General features: G+C 35.0%; 1 long non-coding RNA gene across 1 annotated transcript; it reads right to left on the bottom strand.

The window, feature by feature from the left end:
- Positions 1-13,704: 13,704 nt before the first annotated feature.
- Positions 13,705-16,111, bottom strand: LOC122304206. The gene is made up of 2 exons (XR_006240963.1): positions 15,336-16,111; positions 13,705-13,974 (listed from the first exon to the last, which is right to left on the bottom strand). It is a non-coding gene; the product is annotated as an uncharacterized LOC122304206 (long non-coding RNA).
- Positions 16,112-27,132: the final 11,021 nt, after the last annotated feature.

Genomic DNA, 27,132 nt, shown 5'->3' with positions numbered 1-27,132 from the left:
AGGTCTTGGTGTCTCATTCTTCTACTGATTTTTTTCCTTGGAAAATTATTTGGAGATGCAAAGTGCCTCTCAAGGTGGCCTTCTTCAATTGGTTGGCTTCTCATGAGAAAATTCGTACTATCGACAAGTTGAGAAAGTGTGGTATCATTGTAATGGATTGGTATTTCATGTATAAAAGGGGTGGTGAATCAACAAATCACCTTCTTCTCCATTGTGATGCGTCAAAGGCTTTGTGGGATGAGGTTTTTGCTAAGCTTGGCATTGCTTGGGTGATGCCTAAAAGGGTGGTGAATCTCCTGGCTTGTTGGAGAGAGATTCAAGACAATTGTCAAATAGTAGTCGTTTAGAAGATGGTACCTCTTTGTCTTATGTGATATATTTGGAATGGGAGGAATGGGTATTGTTTTGACAGTAAAAAAAGCTCGATGGGAGGGATTAAAGACTTCTTTTATCATACTTTGTTGCTTTGGGTTTCAATTATTGTAATGGATGGGATTAGTCTAAACGACTTTTGTGCTTTGTTCATCTTTAGTTTGTAATTAGGTGTTTTTTTCTTATATACTTCCTATGTACTTGAGTTATGCCTATTTACGTGGTTTAATAAAATTCCTATAAAAACAAGTATCAAAGTATCCGGTCTTGTTAACAAACTAGACAATGAATTTGTAATATTGCCCAAGTGAACACAAAGTATTCATAAAATTGTCCAAGCGAATGATTGTATAGAATAATGATGAGCAACCAATTGAGATGGCAAAGTTTGATGGAAGAAAAAATTTTGCTTTTGAGTTGCAAAAAATAGAAATTCATATACACCTAAAATATGATTAAGTCTCGCCCATTCATGCATGTTTGCTTGACAAAATAAGAGACTGTCACAACAAAAAAATAGATAGTTCATCCTCGCCACACCTCTTGCTATATGGACACTAGACAGATAACCATGTTGTTGAGTAGCATGTAATTGAGAACTTAAAGCCTCAGCACAACGAATAAATGAGTAAGGTGATAAGGGCCAACCCTATCATAATTTAGGAAATTTGGCTGATATTTTGAGTTGTAAGGATTCCACTTTGCTTATGAAGTATCTTGGTCTTCTTTTGAGGGCTCCCTTTAAACCTAAGGCCATTTGGGATGAGGTTATGGACAAAACTGATTGTAGATTAGCTGGTTGGAAAATGATATATTTTTCCGAATGGAGAATTAATCAAGAGTACTTTATCTAATATCCCAACCTACTTCCTTTCTTTATTTCCTTTGCCTACAGGAATGGCGAATAGAATGGAAAGGATCTTTCGTGGTTTCTTGTGGGGTGGATTGGAGCATGAGAAAAACTTTTACTTGCTTAAGTGGGACAAGATTTGCACTCATTTATCTTTGGGAGGTTTGGGAACTAGAAAGTTGAAAACTTTCAACAAGGCACTTAGGGAAATGGTTGTAGTGGTACCATTTAGAAGAGGATGCTCTTTTGAGGATTGTTATTGATGCCAAATTTGGGAGCATATGGGGAGGGTGGTGCTCTAACGAAATAAGAGGGGCATATGATGTGAGAGTGGAAAATCATTCGTAATGGATGAGGGGAGTTCTCCAAAAATTTTAGATTGAAGGTGGGTAGGGATAACCGGATCAAATTTTGGCACTACCTATGGTGTGGAGATGAGACTTTGATGAATATTTTCCCTTCTCTTTTTAGAATTGCCTCAAATAAAGATGCTTCAATTACTGGTCTTATTCATTGGTCTGTTAGCTTTATTAGGGATGTCCAGGATTGGGAGGTGGGGGACATCATTGATTTTTACAGCTTGCTTTATGCTTTCAAAATATGATCTGGAGGGGATGATAGATTACTTTGGAACCAGCTTGACTGTAAGATATTCGCAATTAGATCTTTGTACAAGGTCTTGGTGTCTCATTCTTCTATTGATTTTTTTCCTTGGAAAATTATTTGGAGATGTAAAGTGTCTCTAAAGGTGGCCTTCTTCAATTGGTTGGCTTCTCATGAGAAAATTCGTGCTATCGACAAATTGAGAAAGCGGGGTATCATTGTAATGGATTGGTGTTTCATGTATAAAAGGGGTGGTGAATTGGCAAATCACATTCTTCTCCATTGTGATGCGTCAAAGGCTTTGTGGAATGAAGTCTTTGCTAAACTTGGCAAAGGTTGAATCTCTTGACCTGTTGGAGAGAGATTCAAGGCAACCATCAAATAGCGGTCATTTAGAAGATGGTGTCTCTTTGTCTTATGTGATATATTTGGAATTGGGGGAATGGGTGTTGTTTTGACAATAAAAAAGCTCGGTCGGAGGGATTAAAGACTTTTTTTATTATACTTTGTTGCTTTGTACATCAATTATTGTAATGGATGGGACTAGTCTAAACGACTTTTGGGCTTTTTTCATCTTTAGTTTGTAATTAAGTTTTTCTCTCTTATATACTTCATGTATACTTGAGCTATGTATTGCCTAAACTTTGACTTAAACTAAGGAACTAAAAATTTAGTACAATTTTACCTGCAAGTATACAGATGTTATAGTACCTCATAGGGTCGAATCCATAGAGATTGACTTATGTGATAAAGAAAATAAACTCAAACAATAAAAAGAAATTACTAAAAAGATCGAATATAAAATAAAATTACTGAGATGATGATTTTTGAAATAACTAAATAAAACTAAAATGATAAAATGAATTGATATGGAGAAAGACTAAGGTTTCGAGAATCCGTCTAATAATTTAGAATATCGTTTCTGATCGAATTACTTTAATTAAACTAGAATAATGATTCCGTTTAATTGGAAGATTTAGCATTTACGGTCAAAAAAAAAAAGTCGCTAATGATTGAGCATGAATGATTGATGATTAAAACATTCACAAAACTATTTGAATATCATAAAGATTCTTTAAGCATTCACTGTATTCGAAAATCACAATGAATCAAGATAAATATATAGATAATCAAAATATTCAATAATAAAATCCTTCAATCGATCAAACTCACTAAATAAATTTTACGTTGATCCGAAAACAATATTTAAATCATTAAACTTCACCTCTAACCTTAGTATGAAAATCTAGCCAACCATATTCATCACAAGTGCTATAGAAATCACATAAATATCCTCCATTAGAAAATTAAAATAAAACACAAGAAATATTAGAAAACAACTTAAAAGCAATAAAATCCGGAAACCCCCAGTCCTAACGTAAAACGTAAAACTAAAACAGAAAAATAAAATAAAATCCGAGAGAGAGAGAGTTCTTCTCCGTCTGAAATTTCAGTCCCTAAAACCACCAAAGATAAAAATAAATCTAGCCGCCTCCTCTGTTCTTCGTCCGAACCAACCAAATGTAAAGCAGAATTAAAGCCAGCCAAAATTAAACAAGTCACCGCCTAATGGTTTGCTCCCACCGACTCTCCTTTTTCCCTTGGAAAAGCATCCACCAACTTCTCTCAACTCCCACGTCCCTCCTAAACGAAAAACTAAACTCCCTCAACTCCCCACGTCCCTCTACATCCCTCTCTACTCAGCCAAATAAAACTCCAACCGACCGACACTCCTGCCAGAAAAATAAATCCCAACCGACTCTCCCTTCAATTCCAACCTCACGTCAATACTCTACTCCCACGTCCCTCCTGAACGAAAAACTAAACTCCCTCAACTCCCCACGTCCCTCTACGTCTAGACCACCCATCTCCATGTCCTTCACTTGTTTGTCTTTTCAACGTGTCTCCATTTGGTTTCAGCCTCCTTCTTAGACTTTAACGTTGCATGTGTTTGTCTACCTCAAACCATTTTCTTCACTGCATGCATCTATGAACAACTAAGGTAAGAAAGTCACCACCGAAAGTCTTCGTCTTTTTTTTTTTTTTTTTTTCAGCTGCCTAAGTACACCGCTTCCTCCCTTCTCTTCATTCCTCTCAATTAGTATGTGCTTTTGGTCAAAAGTTCCAACCAAATCCTATGTGAATTTTATTTAAGCTGAAAATAAGTAGATAAAAATAGCACTCAAAAATAAATTAAGATGAAAAATAGATTATCAAAAATATATTATATTTGTGAGGAAATATTGTCCAATTAAATCATAGTTATCAAATTAAGCATAAACATGATATCAATCAATTAAAAATCACAACTCGTATTTATGCTTATTGACCATTTTTTCATCTAAAACCAATAATAGTGTCATGAAAAATTTAAAATATATTGATTTTAAATAGCTAAAATACGTAATATTTCAGCTCAATCACTATGCCTAATCACATGGTTTAATAAAATTCTTATAAAAAAAAAAAAGTATCAAAGTATCTAGTCTTGTTAACAAAGTAGACAATGAATTTGTAATATTGCCTAAGTGAACACATAGTATTCATAAAATTGTCCAAAAGAATGACTATATAGAATAATGATGAGCAACCGATTGAGATGGCTACATTTGATGGAAGAAAAACTTTTGCTTTTCAGCTGCAAAAAATAGAAATTCATGATGCCTTATTACAAATTGGGCAACAAAATGCTTTACTTAATAAAGAAAGAAGCCAATAAGTACGGCAATGAAGATGGAAAAGAGATGGATATATATATATTTTTAGAGAAATGATATTTGCAGTCGTGGTTATGCAAACGGCGTGCAGTCGCTTTGAAAAAAATAAATTAATATGAGACCCACATGAAAAAAAACTAACTTTTTAATCGTGGACCCCACTCTTTTTCAAAGCGATTGCGCGGCGTTTGCAATTCCACGACTGTATGTAGCATTGCTCATATTTTTTATAGTGAAACATTATTCGTTCATTCATAAAAGGACAATTACAACTCTGACCTGAGATATACAACCTAACTTCTAACTTTTCAAACTCCCCAACACACAAATTTCTTTATGGCTAGCATAGTCTTGTCCAGCACCTCTAGACAACCGTTTGAATGGCATCACGTTGTCTTAGAACACCATCTAAGACGGTAACAAGTCTCACACTCCCATGAAGTTGAGAACATACTCAATGGACCCTATTCCTAAAGATAATGTTTTTCATTCTTTTATTTTATTTTTTATTTTTATTTTTTGTGTTTTTGTTTTTTCCTAATACAACTTGAAGCAAAGTAAATGGTAGAAAATATAAATACATGGAAAATAGAAAAACACAGCAAAGCAGAGGTTGTCGTGGCGCGTGAGGGAGTAACTAATGGCCTTAGAGATGGCCGTCAGTCAAGTTTGAAGTAACTAGTGGCCTTGGACCCATAACAGCCACACATGACGGTAGAAAAGCACCCCGGCAGAGGCTCGTAGGATTCACATGCCATCTTCGAACTGCGTATGTGGCTCACGCACCACTCCTTTCGGTGAACTTCTTCATTCGTCTTAAGGATTGGCGCTTGAGAATCCTATAGTGGGATGCGTGTTGGCCGTTGGGTGCCAGAGAGTTACAGATCGGCCTTTCGCCCTCCCTTGGCCTGAAAAACACCAAAAAAAGAAAAGGAAAAAAAAAAGACTAAAAGAAGAGGGAGGAGGGAAGAGGGAAGGAGGAGGGAGGGAGAAGCTGAGCTCCTCTCCCACTGTGCAGTGTCTCTTTTGTGTTGTTTTCTAGAGAGAAGAAGGAGCCTCTCTCTCTAAAACTAGGGCAGTCTCCCGACTATTCCCCTCTGAAATGAGATGGATATTAAAGCCGTCTCCATGTTTCTGGAGAATAATATTGTCTTTGATATAAAAGGTGAGACTTCGACATTTGGTTTGTTGGCAAGCTAGAGAGTTTGTATAAACCAACGAATGAATCTACACTAGATTTTATAGACCATTAGTTTGATTATGAAAGATCTCTCTCTCTTTAACAGGGGTTATATGCAGTGAATGGTAGCGTATTGTAAACAGTAAGAAAAGCAGAGTGTGTGATGAATAAAGTTTTCTTTACAGTTCTCTATACCATCTCTTACAAGGGATTTGGTCTAAGCTAATTGATGGTGCTATTAACTCGAGAAATTGCAAACTGTGAATGATATTGCAAGGATTGGGATGACTGGATTGTATACCACAGCTTAGAGAGATGGGTCTCTAAGATTTTCTTGCCGTAACTTCTATCACCAAGAGTAAATTTCTCCATCGTTGATTACCCATAGACGTAAGCCTACTTTCCCATACGCTTTGTAACTTGTTCGTCACTGGTTTACCGTGAATTCACGTGTCCTTCAGATCACAAATTGATCCTGATGCAAACACATTCTGTTATCGAGCCAACTGCTTATCTCATTATGTTGAAGAAATTAAAAGGCACAAGACATGTTTGATAAAAAGCTTCTATTGAACTGTAAAACAGAATCAGTATAGCTAGCCACTACCTTTCTTGCATTCTACATTTACACAGTGCAGAGTATATATAGAGAGAAAAACATAACAGAATTGTGCCACATCATTATTCCTATTTACAGATTGATTCTTCTAGAATGTTCTCATCTATTCTAGAAGCTTGCTGTGAGTGATATTGTAGTGAGGCAGAGGGTAGAATAGTCTCAACATCCCCCCGCGATCCATGCATCACAGGAATAATGGTGAGGCTGGATCGAAGCTGTGTAAACCGAGGAGAAGAAAGAGGCTTAGTCATGATGTCAGCAATCTGATCTTTGCTTGAAATGAAGGAGACTTGTAAGGATTTTGCAGCGACTTTTTCCCGAACAAAATGATAATCTAACTCCACATGCTTTGTCCTTGAGTGCAGAACTGGATTAAGAGTAAGATAGGTAGCTCCAAGGTTGTCACACCAAAGTGTTGGTGGATGAGAGGATTGAATGCCGAGTTCTTTTAATAGGGACTGCAACCAAATAACTTCACAGGCAGTGTTAGCAACAGATTTGTACTCGGCTTCAGTGGAAGACCGAGCAACAGTAGGTTGTTTCTTAGAACCCCAGGAAATTAAATGAGAACCAAAGTAAATACAAAAACCTCCAGTGGAACGACGATCATCAGGACAACCAGCCCAGTCAGCATCAGAAAAGGCAGCAAGAGTTTGAGCCGAAGGGGGAGTAAAGCATAAACCAAAATTACGAGTATTATTCAGATATCTGAGAATACGTTTTACGGCAACCCAGTGGGGAAGACGTGGGCAGTGCATAAATTGACACACACGGTTGACAGCAAAGGTGATATCTGGTCTAGTGAAAGCAAGGTATTGAAGACTGCCCACTACACTACGATACTAGTGAGGATCCTCAAAGGTGGACCCATCTAAGGCAGTTAATTTTTCAGAAACTGACATAGGTGTAGCCACAGCCTTGGAGTTGATCATACCAGTACGTAATAGCAAATCAGTAACATACTTAGTTTGTGACAAGTATAAACCAGACTGATTTCGGCAAACCTCTATACCTAGAAAATAGTGAAGCAACCCTAAATCTTTAACAGGAAAGTATTGTTTCAAGGAAGAGATAAACTCGTAAATGATTTCAGAATTTGAACCTGTGACCAGAATATCATCTACATATATCAAGATATATACACAACCAGTAGATGTTCGCATAATAAACAGAGAGGAATCAGAGCTAGAACAAGTGAAACCGAGATGCAATAGTCTATCACTAAGTTTAGCAAACCAAGCTCTAGGAGCTTGTTTCAAACCATAAATAGACTTTCTTAACTTACAGACATGAGTGGGAAAATCTGGATTCACGAAACCGGGAGGTTGCTTCATGTAAACCGACTCCTCAAGGTCACCGTGTAAAAAAGCATTCTGTACATCGAGTTGATGCAATGGCCAATTAAAAGTGACAGCAAGAGAAAGTAAGAGACGTATGGTAACCGGTTTTACAACCGGACTGAAAGTTTCATGGTAGTCCAAACCGGGTTGTTGGTGAAACCCTTGAGCCACTAGGCGCGCCTTGCGACGCTCAAGTGAGCCATCAGATTTTCGTTTAGTTTTCAGAACCCATTTGGAGCCAAGAAGGTTATATGAAGGAGAAAACGGAACAAGATCCCAAGTTTTATTGGTGAGAAGGGCGTCAATCTCAGTTGCCATGGCAGTGCGCCACTCAACAAATTTTGAGGCCTCGGTAAAGGACGTGGGTTCTTCAGGGATGAGAGGAGAAGTCGAAACAGAGGAGGTGGTGAGAGACATGGTCGGTTTGCAAGAAGGCCAAGAAACGGTACCATCACTTTGGCGTAGAGGGCAGAAAACATTTGTCTTTGATCTAGTGAGCATCGGGTGACTGGGGGGTGGTACAAGTTGATTTGGAGAGGAAGGAAGACATTCGGTGGGAGGAATAGATGCAGAGTTCTGTGGAGGAACAGTAGGAGAGGCGGCGAGTTGAGAGTCTGAAGATAGGGAAGGCAGAATAGAAGATGCCGAAACCCTATGTGGTGTGGGCTGGGTTGTGGTCATGGGCCGGGTCAGGGACGTGAGATTAGTTATGGGGCCGAGAAAATGAGTAGGACTATTAGAAGAAACATGAGGGAGAGATTGGGATAAGGGCAGTGAAGAGGTATGAGGCCGAGAAAGGGAATCAGCTAGTGAGGTGGGCTGAGTGGCAAACAGAAAATGGGTCTCATAAAAAATTACATCCCTGGAAATGTAAGTTCGGCCCGTGGGTGGATGAAGACAAATGTACCCTTTGTGATCAGGGCTATAGCCCATAAAGACACAGGGTTTGGACCGATAGTCCAATTTATGTTGATTAAAAGGCCTGAGATTGGGCCAACAGGAGGACCCAAACACTTTAAAAGATTTATAATCAGGAAGTTGGCCCATTAATACTTCAAAAGGAGATCTATTTTGGAGTAGAGTAGTGGGCATGGAATTAATTAAGAAGGTAGCGGTTTGAAAAGGTTGAGCCCGATAAATGTGAGGAATAGATGCATGAGACATAAGGGATAAACCGGTCTCAACTATATGACGATGTCGCCGTTCCACACTCCCATTTTGTTGATGAGAGTGAGGACATGTGACACGATGAGTTATACCACAAGATTGAAAAATATTTTTTAGAGGGCGAAATTCACCTCCCCAATCAGTTTGAACTGAAACAACGGTAGTATTAAAATTGTTACTCACGTAACGAAGGAAAGCCACAACTAAGGCTGTTACATTGGATTTAACTTGCATAGGAAAATACCAGACAAATTTCAAAAAATCATCAACTAAAGAAAGATAATAACGCATGCCATGCATGGAAGGCACAGGGGCAGGGCCCCATACATCTAGAAACAAAAGTTGAAAAAAGGCGGATGAGGTAGAGCATGCGCTTTAGCACTGGAACAAGCAGGACAATGACTTATTGAAGCAGTAGTAGAAAGGGGAAGATTGAAACGATGCAAGATAAGAGAGGTGGTGCGTGAAGAGGGATGACCCAGCCTTGAATGCCATAATTGAGCTGAAGTCCGAATGCCCAAGAAAGCTTGTGGAGAGGTAATGGAAGCTGCAGCAGAGGGTGGCAAGACGTACAGCCCATCTTTAACGTGACCCTGAAGGAGAACTTCCCGGGAGCGTGAATCCTTCACAAAAAACAAATTAGAGTGAAATTCAAAAAACACACTATTATCACTACAAAACTGACGCACAGATAGTAGATTGCGTGAAATGGAGGGAACATGAAGGAGATTTTTTAAGAGAAAATTGCCAGAATGAGTCAGCAATTGAGCTGTGCCAAAATGATGAATGGGCAGTGATGAGCCATCTCCGATGCAAACTTGGTTAGGTCCCTGATACGGTGTCGACTCCAAGTTGAGGTTATTAAACTCAGACGTGAAATGATGTGAGGCAGCAGTATCTGGAAACCAGGTAGTGGCTGGTGAAGGAGACTGAGAAAGAGAGGTATAGTTAGCTGTATGAGACGACGAAGGCGAAGGTGAAAAAGAAGTAGTGAGCCGTTGATAACAAGACGGAGCAGTGTGTCCAAATTTCTGACATATTTGACATTGAGGAAGAGAATCAGTGTGACGCCCCCAAATCCCCACGCACGGACACGGGGAAATCGAGACGTCCGGATGGTGACAACCCGGGTCACCACCCTAATGACGGGTGCCAAGTGTGTGCAAAAGCAACATATGTGCACGAAGAAACACGCAGCGGATAACGAAAGCCATAACTAAGTACCAGAATTTTTTCTTAACATAATACAAGTTGTTTAAAACATACCTAAATAAAATATTACAAAACACGAACATAGTTTTAAAATCAAATATAAAGCATAACATCAGCAACCCGGCGGAGCCGCATCCTCGGGCTCAGCCTCCTCCTCCTCATCCTCAAAACCTGCACCAAAAGTTACGAAACCAAAAATGGTACCGCAGGTAAGTAAAACCCAAACACCACCAGATAAAAACACATAGAACTCAAACAACATGCATGAAGTGATGCCAATGTGCAAAATCCATAAAACATAACTTTCCACACACGCCAAAAATCTCATTTGGCCCAAAAACATATATTTTCCAAATATTACGCCAAAAGTCACATTTGGCCTTTATCCATCTCAAACCATTATCCATATTAACCGTATTCCCCTAGGGGTCATCCGCACACCCTGGCTCCAGTGCTACACCGCAGAGTACCACCACGCATGTGACACCTAACGAGCGATGCCCAGTTCCGTGCCCCGCACGTTCGTAGCCAAGCATCCTCTAGCCCTCACCAACGAAGGGCCACGGAGTCGGTGCGTAGAGCGATGCCCGGTTCCGCGCCCGGCGCGTTCGTAGCCAAGCAACCCCTAGCCCCCGCTCCCGTCGTCTAGCGACGACCCAGGGGACATCACTCAGTTTATTCCGCTCCTGAGTGACCAGAGGAGCTCCATCGGAATAATACCCCATCCCGGCTTGGGGTCGTGATACACACGTACCCGTAAGTCCAATTACGCCAATACACAGGCTTTTCACACTTAAACAAAAACACACGTGCATGCACCATGAAATGCCATATCGATGCAAAATAAAATAATCCAACACATAAATCAAATAAACAAGCAACTCCGTCCTCCATCCATCCGACCCCCAAACTCCTCGGACTCAATCCGGAATCAACCAACCAACAGCAGATAAAATAATTGAAAGAGCAATATGTATTTAAATCTAAAAATAGGGTTTGGAAAATACTTACAGCGCTATACGGTATTTTTAGAAAGCTCGCGGCGTTGCAAACGGCGAAGGAAGAGCAACGTAACAGTGTAATTTACACTGTTGCCGTGGGTAATAAATTACCCATTTTCGAACGAGGACAAACCAAGGCACGAAATTGATAGGGAATGGTCTTGAGATATTTATGAAGCTAAAGGAAACAAGTTTTGGCCATGGGTGGTGGTGGAAATGGCGGTCGAAGGCCAAAAAGGGGCTGAACGGAGTTGAGCTCGTGGGAGCTGCTCCGGCAACGGATCGAGGCCAGAAATGGGTGGTTTAGGTCGGCAAGAGGTAGGGGAAGAAACGGTGAAAAGATGGTGGCTCGGATGGAGGTGAAACTTGGTGGGGATGTTCACCGGTGAGAGGGGAAGAAAACTGGGTGGGTGGTGTAGGCCACGCCGCCGGCGAGCGGCGGTTCTGGGCTGCGAAAGCAACCGGCGACAGGGGCAAAAACAGAGCAGGTGCAGCGACTTCCAGCGGCTCTCGAAGGCTAACGGCTGATCCGATGGCTCTGAAAATTGGTGGGGATGATCTCTGGTGGAAGGGAAAGAGAATGGTGGTGACGGTGCACTAAACGGTGGCCGGACGGCGGAGAACTGGCCGGTCAAAGTGCTAGCGACGGGAATGAGGAAAAGGGGCAAATGTGCGTACGTGGGAGAGGAGGAAAACGGGAAGAAGAAGAAGAAGAAAAGAAAGAAGAAAAGAAAGAAGAAAAGAAAGAAAAGAAGAAAAGAAAAGGAAAAAGGGAAAAAAGAAAAAGAAAAGAAAAGAAATGAGGTACAATCCTCACCTCTGGAGTCCAACAACTGATCCAACGAAAATAAGTTTAAAAGCAATAAAACTAAGAAAATATTTTAAACACAACGTAAAGCTAAAATATAATAATTAACTAGTAAAAACAAACTATTTACTTTTAAATCCAAAGACAAGCTAAAATAAATTAAACAGCAATTTAAATTCAACAGCAATTAAAATTCAATTAAAATCCGATAATTTAAAATAAAAGAACTATTATATTAATTAAATTAAAATATTCCTTCAGTGAAAATACACGTAAAAACGGGGTGTCACAATCAGTGGAAGAAAGAGGCATATTATTAGGAGAAAAGGGTCTCTGTCCCGAGTAGGAACCACGAGGAGAAAAACATCCACGTCGTCCTCCACGGGATTGGGAACGACCACGAGTGAGAGCTGGAGTAGGAGAGAACCGAGTAGTATTGTGCGCAGCAAGAGTGGTGTTGGAAAGCAGATTTTGGGTTTGATGAGAAATACGAGCTTCATGATTCAAAAGGTAACTATAGAGAAGTGGGGAGGAAATATGATCGGGGCGTGTGGTAAGGGAGGTTACCAATGATTCATACTCAGAGCCAAGCCCAGCAAGAAGAGCAATGGAAAACTCAGAATCACTCAATGGATGTCCTGCAGCACTTAATGAAGCAGCAAGAGCTTTCGCCCGATTATAGTAATCGAAAGCTGATTCTAGTCCTTTTTTTAAAGAAGCTAACTGAAATTTTGTGTGAACAATATGGGCAGATGATTTTGCAGCAAAGAGGTTTTGAAGCGTGTTCCAGATAGCAAAGGAAGTGGTGCAATCAAGAACTTGTGCTAGCACCGATTCAGAGAGAGAAGCATTAAGAGTGGCCATAATCAATTTATCTTGAAGAACCCACTTTGTATGCTCAGTGCTAGGAGTATCAGTTTTCGACAGAGGAGGCATACGGGTTGAGCCATCCACATGCCCGAACAACTGATGACCTTCTAAAAAGGGCACAATATGAGCTTTCCATAGAAGATAGTTATCTATGGTAAGCTTGATTGTGATGAAATGAGACGCTGCATTTAAAATATTATTGGTATTTGTTTTATCGGATGGTGCCATGAGGAAAGAAAAGAAAAAAAAAAAAAAAAAAAAAAAAAAAAAAGAGAAGGGATGCGAGTCCTGTTTAGGCTCGTGATACCATGTTGAAGAAATTAAAAGGCACAAGACATGTTTGATAAAAAGCTTCTATTGAACTGTAAAACAGAATCAGTATAGCTAGCCACTACCTTTCTTGCATTCTACATTTACACAGTGCAGAGTATATATAGAGAGAAAAACATAACAGAATTGTGCCACATCATTATTCCTATTTACAGATTGATTCTTCTAGAATGTTCTCATCTATTCTAGAAGCTTGCTGTGAGTGATATTGTAGTGAGGCAGAGGGTAGAATAGTCTCAACACATTACATGGCACACAGTATCAATGTAAAGACAACATTCTGACTAGCACAGCAACCTAATTATTGTAATTTTTCATTTTAACGTGCCAGCACTTTTTGTCAAAATGGCAGTGGCAAAATTCACCTTCCAAGTATTTTTTTTTTTTTTTTTTTTGACAAGTCACTTCCAAAGAAATTCACGAGTTCAAACCTTATTTGAGCTTCTAAAAATGATTCTAACTGTTACGCCAACTTAAAAAGTCGAACAATCCAAAGTAAATTCTAAGGGTAGGGAAGCGGAAGGGGGGGAGGGGGAGGGACATGGCTTAAGTATAAGCACCCATATAGAAATGTGTGTACGGGAACATAAACAGCTCTAATAACAAAAACAAAGAAAAGATGGAACACAAACACAGCAGACAATATGCATATTATAACACAGAAGACATGTGAACACACTAATCCTGGCTACTGGATGAGATATAATTCGATCAAAGTTGGCGAGTACCATACAGACTCAGCAGATAACTAGAGTCTCGCTTGTAAACATTTCAGCGTGGACTCCGCATAATCCCAAAGTAACCAACGGTCATTATAAGCGACACCAAAGATACAACACGTGGATATATCTTCCCAAATTTCTCAAAACAACTACCCATCACTCCCAAAAGTGCAACAGACAGGCCTAGCAATTACAATGAGCTAGGTTATTATGTGTTGAACATGCATCATAGTAAGAAAGATAGAAGACAAGATATGAAAGAAGCTTTAAGAATGGCCATAAAAGATGCAAGTCACCAATGCAGTTATTGGTGTATGTGCAAGCCGTGGACTTAGTGTGGTCCACCATGGTATGTTATGATAAGCTAAGTGGTTCCCCTTGTGGCCATAGACAGTGGAACCGCTGCACAGCGCTGCACATGGGGATTAAGGTTTTCTGGCCATTAAAGAAAGGGAATAATAAGTTATGCATAGTACATCTTACGTGTTTATGTTAATATTAGTATAAGTATGCAAACTTTTCAAGAAAACTCGATGCTTATTATGTTTACTGTATAATGTACTACTTATCGAGTATTCTACTCATTATGAGTACTGTTTGTTTTTTTTTTTTAATGTTTTTAAAATGTCCACGTAATGAAAATAGTGTTGACGAGTTGACATCCAAGCATAGATCATGTGTCAAGGGATTTTCAGACTTAGTTAATATGTGTCTTTTTTTACAAAAAGATCAGTTTTAAATTTTCTTGTTATGAGATTGTATTTTTATGCTATGTTTTTTGGGAATTTATTTTCAAAAAACTAGGTATTTTTATTATGCTGGGTCTCAGGCACGGTTATGAAAGTACATAAAGCTCCAAACCTATGGGAAGGGTGTGTTACTTGCATGCTTACCTTACGTCCCTTTCATTATTTTCTAAGAATTAAAACAATGTTTCAAAAGTGAAACTTCCAACTGTAAATGCTCAGCATTCGACCAGCAGTTACATGGATGACCTTTTGGCTTATTATGATGCATGAGTAGGAAATTTTGTATAGGTAATGCATGCATGAGTAGGATTATAGGGGCATGAGCAATTACTTTAGTTACTAACTTATTTAGATCCATTAGAAGAACGTAACTTAAGTTTGCTATAAGTGTTACATTTGCATGTCCTTCAAGCCTCACCATAACTCAATAAGGCTAGAATAGATATACGAAGGCTAGCAGAACAATGAATCGATACCATAGGAGCTATTTGTTCCTTTTTCTCAAAAAATAAAAAGTGCATTGATCTTTGCTCTTGTAAAAAATCTTCTACAAAATTTTGATCTTTGCTCTTATAAAAAATCTTCTACAAAATTTTAATAAACATGAAGTCCACTAATTGAGCATCCTTTAATTAAAAAGATTTTAGTAGGGACCAAATGCGAATGAAAAGACTAAAAGTAGGTCTTATCCATACATGCATAGAATAAATATCTTGAAACATGGCTCTAGCAACATAAATTTATAATAAATATGGAAAATTTAACATAATTGTGAAGAGTATGATTAAGTCTTACCAAGCCCTATGGATGATGCAAGAACGGGTTTTGTGGGAAGTGTAGCATAAACATAATACAGTAGTGAGGCTGATACTCCCCCCGCCAGCAGTGAGTTCAGGCTGCCACTAATCGTGTAGTTCATATCTCCACCCACTATCAAATATCAGCCGTACTTCAATAATATATACAGATTGGAAAAGAGCGAAAAGGTCAAAGATACAGTCACAGTTTAGTTTTGCATCTTGATGAGTTAGCAGAACCAAGGCTAACAGACATTGAGGAAGATGGTCCAAATTTGTCTATGGTGGTGTATTTGGAGGGAGAGAAATGCAAGAAACTTTAAAGATCGAAAGTGGCCAATGGATGAGCTTAGTTATTTTTCAACACTTTACTCTATTGGTTCATTGTAATTGATTTTACTAGCATGTCTTTTCATAACTTCTTTGTATCGCTAAACTAGCATGCATAGGCGAAGCTCTTGTATATGTTCCGTATGCTCGGCCTTGGTCTATTTTACGCTCAATAAAAAAATTTTATCGATTAAAAAACAGACATCAAGGACGCGGATATGACTCCTTTGCATGAGAATTCAACTAAACAAGTAAAAAGTAATTTTAGATATAGTTATAGGATGTGTTCTCGCACAATTTATTTTTTTAAAAAAAAAGTAGAGTCTATCATGAAAATGTTGGTTTTTTTTTTTTTTTTGTGGGTCTCAAATTTCCTCTAGTTTTTTTCATTTTCCATAACAAAATATGTTCAATATCATTGTCTTTTTATAAATAACCAAAGCTTTCAGTACTTTTTTGTGGTTGGGACTGGGGGGTTCAATTACTGTCGGCTCAATACTTTGTCGAGCTTAACGCGAAATTTTGAATGAGATTTTTTATTTTAAAAAGTAAAATTTATTAAATTTATTTTTATTTTAATTTTTACATTATATTTTTATTCAAAAATCACTCTTATTGTTTTGTAAAGTAGAATTATCTAATTAAAATTTTATACCACATTTTCAATTAATAACCAATTTAATCTTTATTCAAAAATTATCGATTTAGAAAGAATTTTATCAAAATAAGTTTTATAATATATTTTTTAGATTTTCAAAATCAATTATATCTATTATTGTTGTTACCCAGATGACTAACACAAGAGAGATGGTGAATTGAGTTATATTTAAAAATTAACGATTATAAATCAAATACATAATATAAAATATAAACAAAATACAAATCAACAATAAATATAAAGAATAAGGGTAAGAGAGAAGCAAACTCAGTATGTTAACGAGGTTCGGCTCCATTGCCTACGTCCTCGCCTCAAGTTACTCCTTGAGGATTCTTAAATTAACTATTCAACCTCCTTCAAGTGGAGATAGAAACTTATTACACCTTTGAACAACACCACCACAAATGATCCGTGTAGAACATCATTCATACTTGCAATCACCTTACACGTGGTGATTCAACTATTTCCTATGTAGAACACTTTCTACACACACAAGGGTTATACACATCATTTTACTGATACAAGAGCTGATAATGGGTAGGTTACCAGATAACACTCCTCAATGAGTGAAATAAGAACAATACAGCTCAAACTATATCTCTCTCAAAATAAACAAGGGTAAGGCTCAATATAATTCTAAGCATATATAACAAGTTTAGCAATTCAACAATTGTTAATATTCTAGTCTGAAACTTCTCCCCCTTTTGACATCATTAAAAATGATCCACAACAAGTAAATGGACTGAAGCGAACGGTGTGTTAGTAGAAACTATAGATAATTGAAAAATTAGAGCCGCCCGTGACCCGACAAGTGCTGCAAAGCCTTTAGGCCTAACTCTATAAATTTAGTTTGGCTAGAGATTTAAACAATCGCCTGATGTTGTTGACAAACGAGATTGAGCAGAAATTTGAAGGCTCTGTGTTTCTATTTAATCTCGCTGGCTTAGCAAGAAAACTTTTGACAATATGTGTCCAGCGTATCTTGTATTTTTGACTAAATAAGATTTGAAGAGATGATAACCTGTCTTCTTCTTTATGCTATCTTTATAAAATCGGTCTTAAAGTTCATCCAATTCACATCAAATCTTATTCTCATCTCTATAATTCATCTGCATTCCTTCAACATTCTCGCTTTAAGCTTTCAATTCTTTTCTCAATGGCTCATTCTTCTAACATTCCTCTAAATTTATCCACGAGATATTCTACACCTCAATCTCCTATCATTTCTGTAGCTACCATTGGTGCCATGTTGCAGCAAGAGAATACTAATTTTGCTAATAAGTCAGATTCTAATACTATTTACAACTTAGTGAGTCTTGGGACTCGCTACTCCTCCTCTATATTTGCTTTTTTCAAATGGCTACAAGTCAGAAACCATGAGGTTGAAAAGCTTAAAGACCAAATTGTTGTACTTCAACGAATTGTTCAAGAGTCTCACACAAGGGAAAGAATCATTTGGCAGAAGAATAAACAGTTGAAATCCCTATTGGATTCTTCATTCCACTTGCCAGTTCCCATGGATAGAGATGACATTATATTGTATGAAGAGAATGAGCGTCTCAAACATGAGGTTAAAAACCTCAAGTTTATGTAAAAGTATTTAAAAAATATCTCTATTTGTATTGACTTTGGTCTATCTTTTAAGAGATATTCATATCATACATCATACATATTTCTCTTTTAATCATACATAATCTATCTTTTGGTAGAGGTTTTGTGAAAATATATGCTAACTGATTGTGTGTATTTGCAAACTCTTGTACTATATTACATTTCTGCACATGATCTTGAAGAAAATGATATCTTATTTCAATATGCTTAATTCTAGAATGTTGTATTGGGTTTTTTAAAATATTTATTGCATTTGTATTATCATATTTGATTGGAATGTAAGTATACATGAGTTTAAATTTTTCAAGTTGTTGCTTCATGTAAAGAACTTGAGTACAACAACTACTCGCAGCAATATATTCCACTTCAACAGTAGATAATACAACAGAATTTTATTTTTTTACTAAATCAGGAAACTAGTGCATGACTTAAGAAATGACATGCTCTACTAGTGTTTTTTGATCAATTTTACAACCAGTATAATTTGCATCTGTGTACGTGATGAGATCAAAAGATCTGTGCTTAAGATACCATAACCGTAAGTCAATTGTACCACTAAGATATATAAAAATACGCTTAACTGCAATTAAATGAAATTATTTTGGATATATAAGAATACGCTTAACTACAATTAAATGAGATTTTTTTGGAGATGATTGAAATCGTGTACATAAGCACATACTGAACATAATATCTGGTCTACTAGATGTCTAATATAATAAGCTACCAATCATACCTCGATATACCTTCGAGTCAACTGACTTATCAATTTCATCTTTATCAAATTCAGTGGATGGGCTCATAGGTATTTAAATTCTCTTAGCACATTCCATCCCAAATTTCTTAAGTAATTCTTTAATATATTTTGATTGATTGATGAATATTTTACTTTTTGCTTGCTTAATTTGTAATCTGAGAAAGAATGTAAGTTCTCCCATTATGCTCATTTCAAATTCTTCCTGCATAGTCTTAGCAAAAACTTGGCATATATTTTCATTAGTAGCACCGAATATTATATCATCAACATAATTCTGAATCAAAAGAATATCATCATTTTCGTTTTTAATTAAAAGAGTTGTATCAATTTTTCCTCTTAAAAAATATTTTTCAATTAATAAACCAACAATTCTCTTGTACTAAGTTCTAGGAGTTTGTTTGAGTCCGTATAGTGTTTTTGTGAGTTTGAAAACATGATTTAGAGAAATATGATTTTCAAAACCTAGAGGTTGCTCAACATATACCTCTTCATTTATAAAACAATTTAAGAAAGCATTTTTAACATCCATTTGAAAAAGTTTGAAATCTTTATAATAAATATATGCAAGTAGCATTCGAATAGTTTCTAATCTTGCGACTGGTGCATACGTCTTATCATAATCGATTCATTCTTCTTGATTGAAACATTGGGCTACAAGTCGAGCTTTATTTCTAGTAATGACTCTGGACTCATTTTTCTTGTTTCTAAAATCTCATTTTGTTCCAATAAGAGTATGATTTTTGGGTCTAGAAACAAGTATCCAAATATCATTTCTTTCAAATTGATTCAACTCTTCTTGCATAGCTAGAATTCAAGATTCATCAAGAAGTGTTTCATCAATATTTTTAGGTTTAATCTGAAATAGAAAAGCAATATGATTGTAAATATTTCTAAAAGATGACTGAGTACTTATACCTCATGAATGTTCTCCTAGAATTTGTTCCACTGGATGATCTTTCACAAATTTTCACTGTTTGGTTGCATCTTGTATTAAATTTTGATGATCTTTTCTGATGTCTCCATATTGGACTTCCTCTATTATGTTCTCTTTGTTGAGATTGAGATTTTTCGTATTATTTATACCTCATATTTCTTCATCAACGGATTTCTTGGAGAGTAAAAAATTAGATTCATCAAATACTGAATGCATAGATTCTAGTACAGTCAAATTCTTTTTATTGAATACTCTATAAACTTTACTATTAGTAGAATACCCAAGAAAGATACATTCATCAGATTTTGCATCAAACTTGCCTAAATTATCCCTGTCATTCAAAATAAAATATTTGGATCCAAATATATGAAAGTAACTAATGTTGAGTTTTTTTTCATTCCAAAGCTCATAGGGGTTTTATCTAGTTTAGACTTTAGTATAACTCTATTTATAACATAACATGCAGTACTTACCACTTTGGCCCAAAAGTAATTAGGCAAGTTGTTCTCATTGAGTATTGTTCTTACCATATCTTGAAGAGATCTATTTTTCCTCTCTACTACCTCATTTTGTTGAGAAGTTCGAGAAGCAGAAAAATTATACACAAAACTATTTTCATAACAAAAATTTTCAATATTTCTACTAACAAACTCTTTTTCCTTATCACTTCGGATACTTGAAATCGTATAGCCATTTTCATTTTAAATTCTTTTACATAACTTGGTAAAGACATTATGTGCCTCATTTTTATAAGCAATAAAGATGACCCAAGTATATATAGAGAAATCATCAATAATAACAAATGTATAATATTTTCTTCCTAAACTTGCAACTTTATTTACTCCAAAAGGATCCATGTGTATCAGTTACAGTGGTCTAGTAGTGAAAATATGTTTCTTGGTTTTAAAAGAAGTTTTTGCTTGTTTACCAAATTGTCATGCATCACAAATCTTGTCTTTAAAAAAATTTACCTTTGGTAAACTTATCAAAAGATCACTTTTTGAAAGTTTGGAAATAAGTTCCATATTGGCATGACCTAGTCTTCTATGCCATAGTCAACTAGTTTCAACTTGAGCTCAAAAATAAATAGTATCTTGTGAAATAAGTTCTTCAAAATGGATTGTATAAACATTGTTGCTTCTAAAAATAATAAAACAAACATTGCAATCATGATCATTCAAACTAATGCACTTATCTATTTTGAAATTAACTATAAATCTTTTATCACATAATTGACTTATATTCAAAAGATTGTACTTTAGACCTTCAACAAATAAAACATCTTCAATTATGAGAGAAGATTCATTACTAATTTTACCTATTTCCACGATCTTCCATTTCGAATTGTCTCTAAATGTCACGTGTTTTTCTTCTTTAGATCTAAGATCAAAGAACTTAGTCTTATATCCCGTCATGTGTTTTGAACATCCACTATCTAAAAATCATTTATTTTTCCTTGTGAGGGACTTCATGCATACCTATAAAAATAATTAAAATGATTTTTCTTGGTACCCAAGTTCTTTTGGTCCTTTATTTATTAGTATTAGAATAAACAAAATTTTTAGGTACCTATATGACCCTAATAGTTATTGTATGCTTTATTCTAATAGGACAAACATGATAATTATAACCATTTCTGTTACAAAAATTGCAAATAGCATGTGGCATATATAAAGAACTTGAGTAATTGTAATAGTATTTTTCTTTGACAAAATTATTTTTATGAAAAAAATTTTGAATATTAGACTTTGATGTAGAAGGATTATCAAAGAAGTTTTTATAAGATTTGTATTTTTGTTTTGGCAATATATCCCAAGCTTGCCTTGTCAAAAACACATCTTTGACTACCAAGAAGTTTTTCAAAATTTTTTTTTCCATTTGTAAAATTTGCAACAATAATTTCTAAATCAGTTATTTTCTTCTTTAACTCAAGATTTTTATTTTTCAAAACGAGATTTTCTTTTCTTAAAACATCAGTTTTATTTGTTAAAGAAGAATTTTTCTTTTAAAGTAGTATACTTGATACTTAATTTTTCAAATTTCTCTTATATCACTTCTAAAATATTTTACAATTTTTCATATGAAAGATCTTTAATATTATCGAGATTTGTTACCTCAAGATCATCTTTAGCCATAAGACAAAGATTTGCTGATTTTTCATTGCTTGCTTCACTATCTGAGTTACTAGAATCATTATTCCATGTAACTTTCATTACTTTCTTGCCCTTATTTCGATATTTCTTTAGCAGATGACATCTGACTTGATATGTCCAGGTTTATTGTATTTATAATAAATTAAAGAATTATTTTTACCTGAATATTTATTGAAAAATTTTTTGAAAGATTTCCTTGGAGGAGCTTTATTTTTCTTTAAGAATCTCTTAATTCTTTTTGTTATCATTTCAACTTCTTCATCTTTGTCATTATTTTTCTCATTTTATCACTTTCACTTTCATGAGGAACAGCTTTAAGTGCCAAACTCTTCTTTGGCTTTCCTTATTCTTATCCTCTTTTTAATGTGTACTTATGTGTAGAAAGTTACCCAATGAGTTCATTCAATTCGAGCTTCTTGAGGTCTCTAGTTTCAAGAATCGCTGTCACTTTTGATTTCAGCGTTTTGGTAGAGAGTTGAAAATTTTTCTTACCAACTCCACCTTGAAATAAACTTTGCCAAGAGCTGTCAATTTGTTTATGATGTTAGTAAAACGAGTGTACATACTAGAAATAGATTCATCATCATTCATCATAAACATTTCATATTTATGAGTAAGAATATAAATTTTTGATTCATTGACTTGCGAAGTTCCTTCATAAGTAACTTCCAAGTTATCCCAAATTTCCTTTGCCGTAGCGCAAGTCATTATTCTATTAAATTCATTTCTATTGAGAGTATTATATAATGAATTCATAGCAGTTAAATTCAATGTATAAAGTCTATCTTCTTCACGATCAAACTCTTCTTCTTCCTTTATGACCTTTACTCTATCAACCACTTTTCTTAGAATATAAGGTCCATTTACAGTGCATTTCCAGATTGCTCGACCTTGAGCCTGAAATAATATTCTCATTCTAACTTTTCAGAATGAGTAATTGTCTCCACAAAAGAGTGGAGGTCGACTGCTAGATTGACCTTCACCAAATGAAGCTGCAATCTTAACCATAAGATCTTAACTCAAAAGATAGTTAATCTTATAACAAAACTTTTGCTCTGATACCAATTATTATTGATCATAGGCTGCACCTATGTCACCTAACAATTGTACCTACCAGACTAGCCGGTCACCATTTCTACCGGTGCACCGTCACCCATGGTCGGAGAGTCTTGCTTTTGTGACACAGTCACAAGCGAGAGTTCCCATGAGTGATGTGCCTGTATGAACAGTACAGGTCAACTAGCTCTGATACTAATTGTTGCCAAGATGACTAACACAAGAGGGGGGTGAATTGAGTTGTATTTAAAAATTAACAATTATAAATTAAATACACAATATAAAATATAAACAAAATACAAAGTATCAATAAATATAAAAAGTAAGGGTAAGAAAAAAGCAAACTTGTTATGTTAATGAAGTTTGGCCCTACTACCTACGTCATCGCTTCAAGCTATCCCTTGAGGATCTCCAAATTCACTATTCAACCTCTTTTAGGTGGAGATAGAAACATATTACACCTTTGAGAAATACCACTACAAAGGATCCGTGTAGAACACCATCTACACTTGCAATCACCTTACACATGGTGATTCAACTATTTCCTGTGTAGAATACTTTCTACACACACAAGGGTTATACACACCATTTTACTGATATAAGAGTTGATAGTGGGTAGGTTATCAGAGAACACTCCTCAATGAGTGAAATAAAAATAATACAGTGGAAACTATATCTCTTTCAAAATGAACAAGGGTTAAGGCTCAATACTTAGAGAATAGAGAATGAAAGGTTTAAATGAATGTTGTATGCTCTTAGTATTGTAAATGTGAAGCTCTCAAATGATCTATTTATAGGCATATAAGATTTCATATTCAAATTTAAAAAGATTCACATATCAAAGACAACATCATTCACTTTTTCAAAAAATTCAAATAAAAGTTTCTTCTTTTTCACTTTTCAAGACAACATAATTCACTTTTCAAAAATTTCAAATCTAATCTTTTTACTTTTCGTATATGACAAAAGGAGTACACTATACTTTTCAAATTTTTCAAACAAAATCATCTACTTTTTGCATAAGTCAAAAATAGCATCAATCACTTTTGAAAATAGTCAAATAAAACATACATATGTGAAAGATGATAATCAATCATCTTTAATATTTTCAAAATTCAAACCTTTAATCATGTCATATACATGTGAAATATGACAATCAATCATCTTTCAAAATTTTCAAAATGTTCATGCACATGTAGAAAATGTATTTTAATGTTTTATGATAAAATATTAATTTTGAACCTTAATCCTAATTTCAAATTTTTAAGATATTTACAATATTACTCTATGAGTTTTAATGTGAATTTGTTCCCTTCTTGTTCATGTTTGGTTCCTTGATGTGCTTAACTCCATTGTGTAGACAACTTGAGTTTGAGACTCTTATATTCTTTGAATTCATTTGTTATCATCAAAATCTATGTGTAGATATATAATTACATGAAACTTGAATCTTTGAGTTCAACAATTGTAAATAAAGTTCTAAAAACCTAGGCATTTGGAAAAAATTGGGTCATTGTCTCTTCAAATGATTATATTAAAACATTTTATAAACACTGAAAAGTAGATTTTTCTCTTTATATTTTCTATATTGTATATGAAACTAATAATAATAAAAGGCAAGTGTATCATATAGAATGTGATTATGTGAAATAATTATTATGTGGAGATAAGATGAAAATATCACTTTATGTCTCTATACCAACACTAGAAATGAAAAGGAGATGGATAAGAGAAAAAGTTATGTCATCATCAAGTGAATTCAATCATAATAAAATTCTAAAAGAAAGAAATTCCAATATTAACATATATATTTAGAAATATAATCATAAAGATTCAAGAACACTCGTGAGGCCAATGAATACATTGTTGGTGATTAAGATTACATTAATCCTAGCAAAACAAAAATGATCAGGTGAACTAAAGAACACAGAGAAAATCAAAGAAAATGGGGTGGGTGGGGGAGCCAAATATATGATCACATGAACCAAGAAATAAAGAACATTTTTTGAAATGTATGTGCATATATATAACATCAAGTGACAATATAACCGAATATATGTCACACATCAAGTAACATTACATTAATCCTAGCAAAAAACACAAAAAAAAAAAAAATACAAAAAAACAAAAATCGAAATTCTAGTTCACAATTCACACATATATGCATCAAATCTACTTCACAAACCTATTTTATAATTAGAAACCAGTGGAACCTAATTTAGAATTCACAACTCTACTTTAGAGTTCACAAGCCTACCTCCAAGTTTATAAATCTAATTCACAAATCAACAATCACAAACCTAATTCAGAAACCAAAGAAAACAACATAACTAAATGTATCAACGATTCAACTATCAAGTATTTTGGTTCAAGAAAAAATGTTATCCCATAAGAGAACAATAACCACAATAGGCATAAAATGCTCTACACTCAAATCACCAAATGTTAATTAAGCAATTTTAATCAATTTACAAAGTTGATTAAAACCAATTTGTACCAAATCATCAGAATCTTGGACCGTACCCTAGATGCAATTTGTGGTAGTGTGGGGTGCATTTTTTTGGTTGATACTAGTGATAGTTGCGGTAGTGTGTAGAGGGGCTGAAGAGGGGAGGTATTGATGTTCGGTTGCTAGGGTTTGAGTGAAAGGGACTAAGGGAGTGAAAGAGAGAATGGGAGGGGATGCCCAATAATTGATATGGCATGAGTTGAAACAACGTCATTTGGATTGAAAATAAATCTAAATGGTGCTGTTTCAACATACTGGTTATTAAAAATATTGAGTTGCATGAAACGATGTTGTTTCACACAACTCAATTTATATTTTGATTTATTCACAAAATAAACGGTGCCTTTTTCCTATATGAGTTAGTGTTGTTTTTCCTCTCTTCTCTTTTTGGCACATAAATTAATAAAAAATTATTTAATTTGTAAAATTAAAATTAAGTGAATTATTTAATGTAGATTATGTAGCGAACTCATTAATAAAATAATTAATTATAATTATATTTATGATGTTAATAGTTACTAACTTAGAGTATGCAAATGTATTATGATAGTTAATGCATGATGGGCTATATTAAAATTTTAACATTTTGTATATGATTAATGAATAATTTTCATTGACAATAGGTTCATATATACTTGATACTTATTTAGTTATTTGCAACTGAGTTATTTTAAAAAAAATTTACCTAATTACTTTAATTAGATGTAGATAGTAATTAGTTAATGCCTAATGGTGATAGTTTAGTTAATTGATATAATATTTTAGTTAATTAATAGAATATTAGTAATTGCATATTTAATATTTAATATTTTTAATAGTGATATGTTAGATAAAAATTACATAGTTATTATTAAAAAAATATTTAAAAATATGTATATTTATATTCGGTCGGTCCTGTCTAGGGTGGGATTTGAAAATCCCACCCTGAGACCAAACCAAGAACCAAAAAATTTTACAATTGGAAGGCCAAAACCAATTAGTCTTCCCATCAGTTTGGTTTGGACCAACTTGAACCGTTTAGTCTAGTTGGTTTTTCGGGTCCAAATTGAATTCCTTACCACCCTAGTCTCTACTGTAACATTTGCATTATCAAACCAAACTTTCACCAATCAAAACTCCTTGAAAAATTTCCAAACATATACATAGCCCAGTTTGGATGCCCAGATGAGATACAAACCATCTCATGTGGGCAGTAAGGCAATCTGGTCTGTCTATCTAAATGGCATGCATTGTTTGTATTTCATCTATGGGTTTTGAAATTAACAATCGACATAAACAGTAAAAAGTGAAGTAAACAGTATATAAATGACAAAAAACCTAAAATGAACAGTGTAAAACAGACAGAAACAGTAAGTGAACAGTTAAAAACAGTAAGTAAATAGTACAAAACAGTAAGTGAATGGTAGCTATCCAAACAGTGAGACTCACTTATTTATGAAATCTCAAAAAGTAAAAAAGATCTCATTTCATCTTACTATTCAAACACACACTTTTTTATAAACTATCTTATCTCATCTTAATTCAATAATCTCATTACTATTTAAAATATTTTATATTATCTCATCTGAATTGCGTAATCAAACCACATTCTACCACGATAAACTTAGAAATTTGGAGAGTTTGTACATAAATGTGTAAGAATTTATGAAGTAAAATTTAAATGATCATGTCAAACCCATGCGTTTGTAACAATCTCAAATTTTTTTCACAATAGAAAATTCTTAAAATTTCTAACTTTATCGAGAAACGCCATCATTAGTAGATTAGTAGAAATATGACCACTCAAT

The sequence above is a fragment of the Carya illinoinensis genome, chromosome 3, assembly GCF_018687715.1.
Source record: "Carya illinoinensis cultivar Pawnee chromosome 3, C.illinoinensisPawnee_v1, whole genome shotgun sequence".
In the NCBI taxonomy this organism is placed as follows: domain Eukaryota; kingdom Viridiplantae; phylum Streptophyta; class Magnoliopsida; order Fagales; family Juglandaceae; genus Carya; species Carya illinoinensis.
This window is presented reverse-complemented; position numbering and strand designations above follow the sequence as displayed.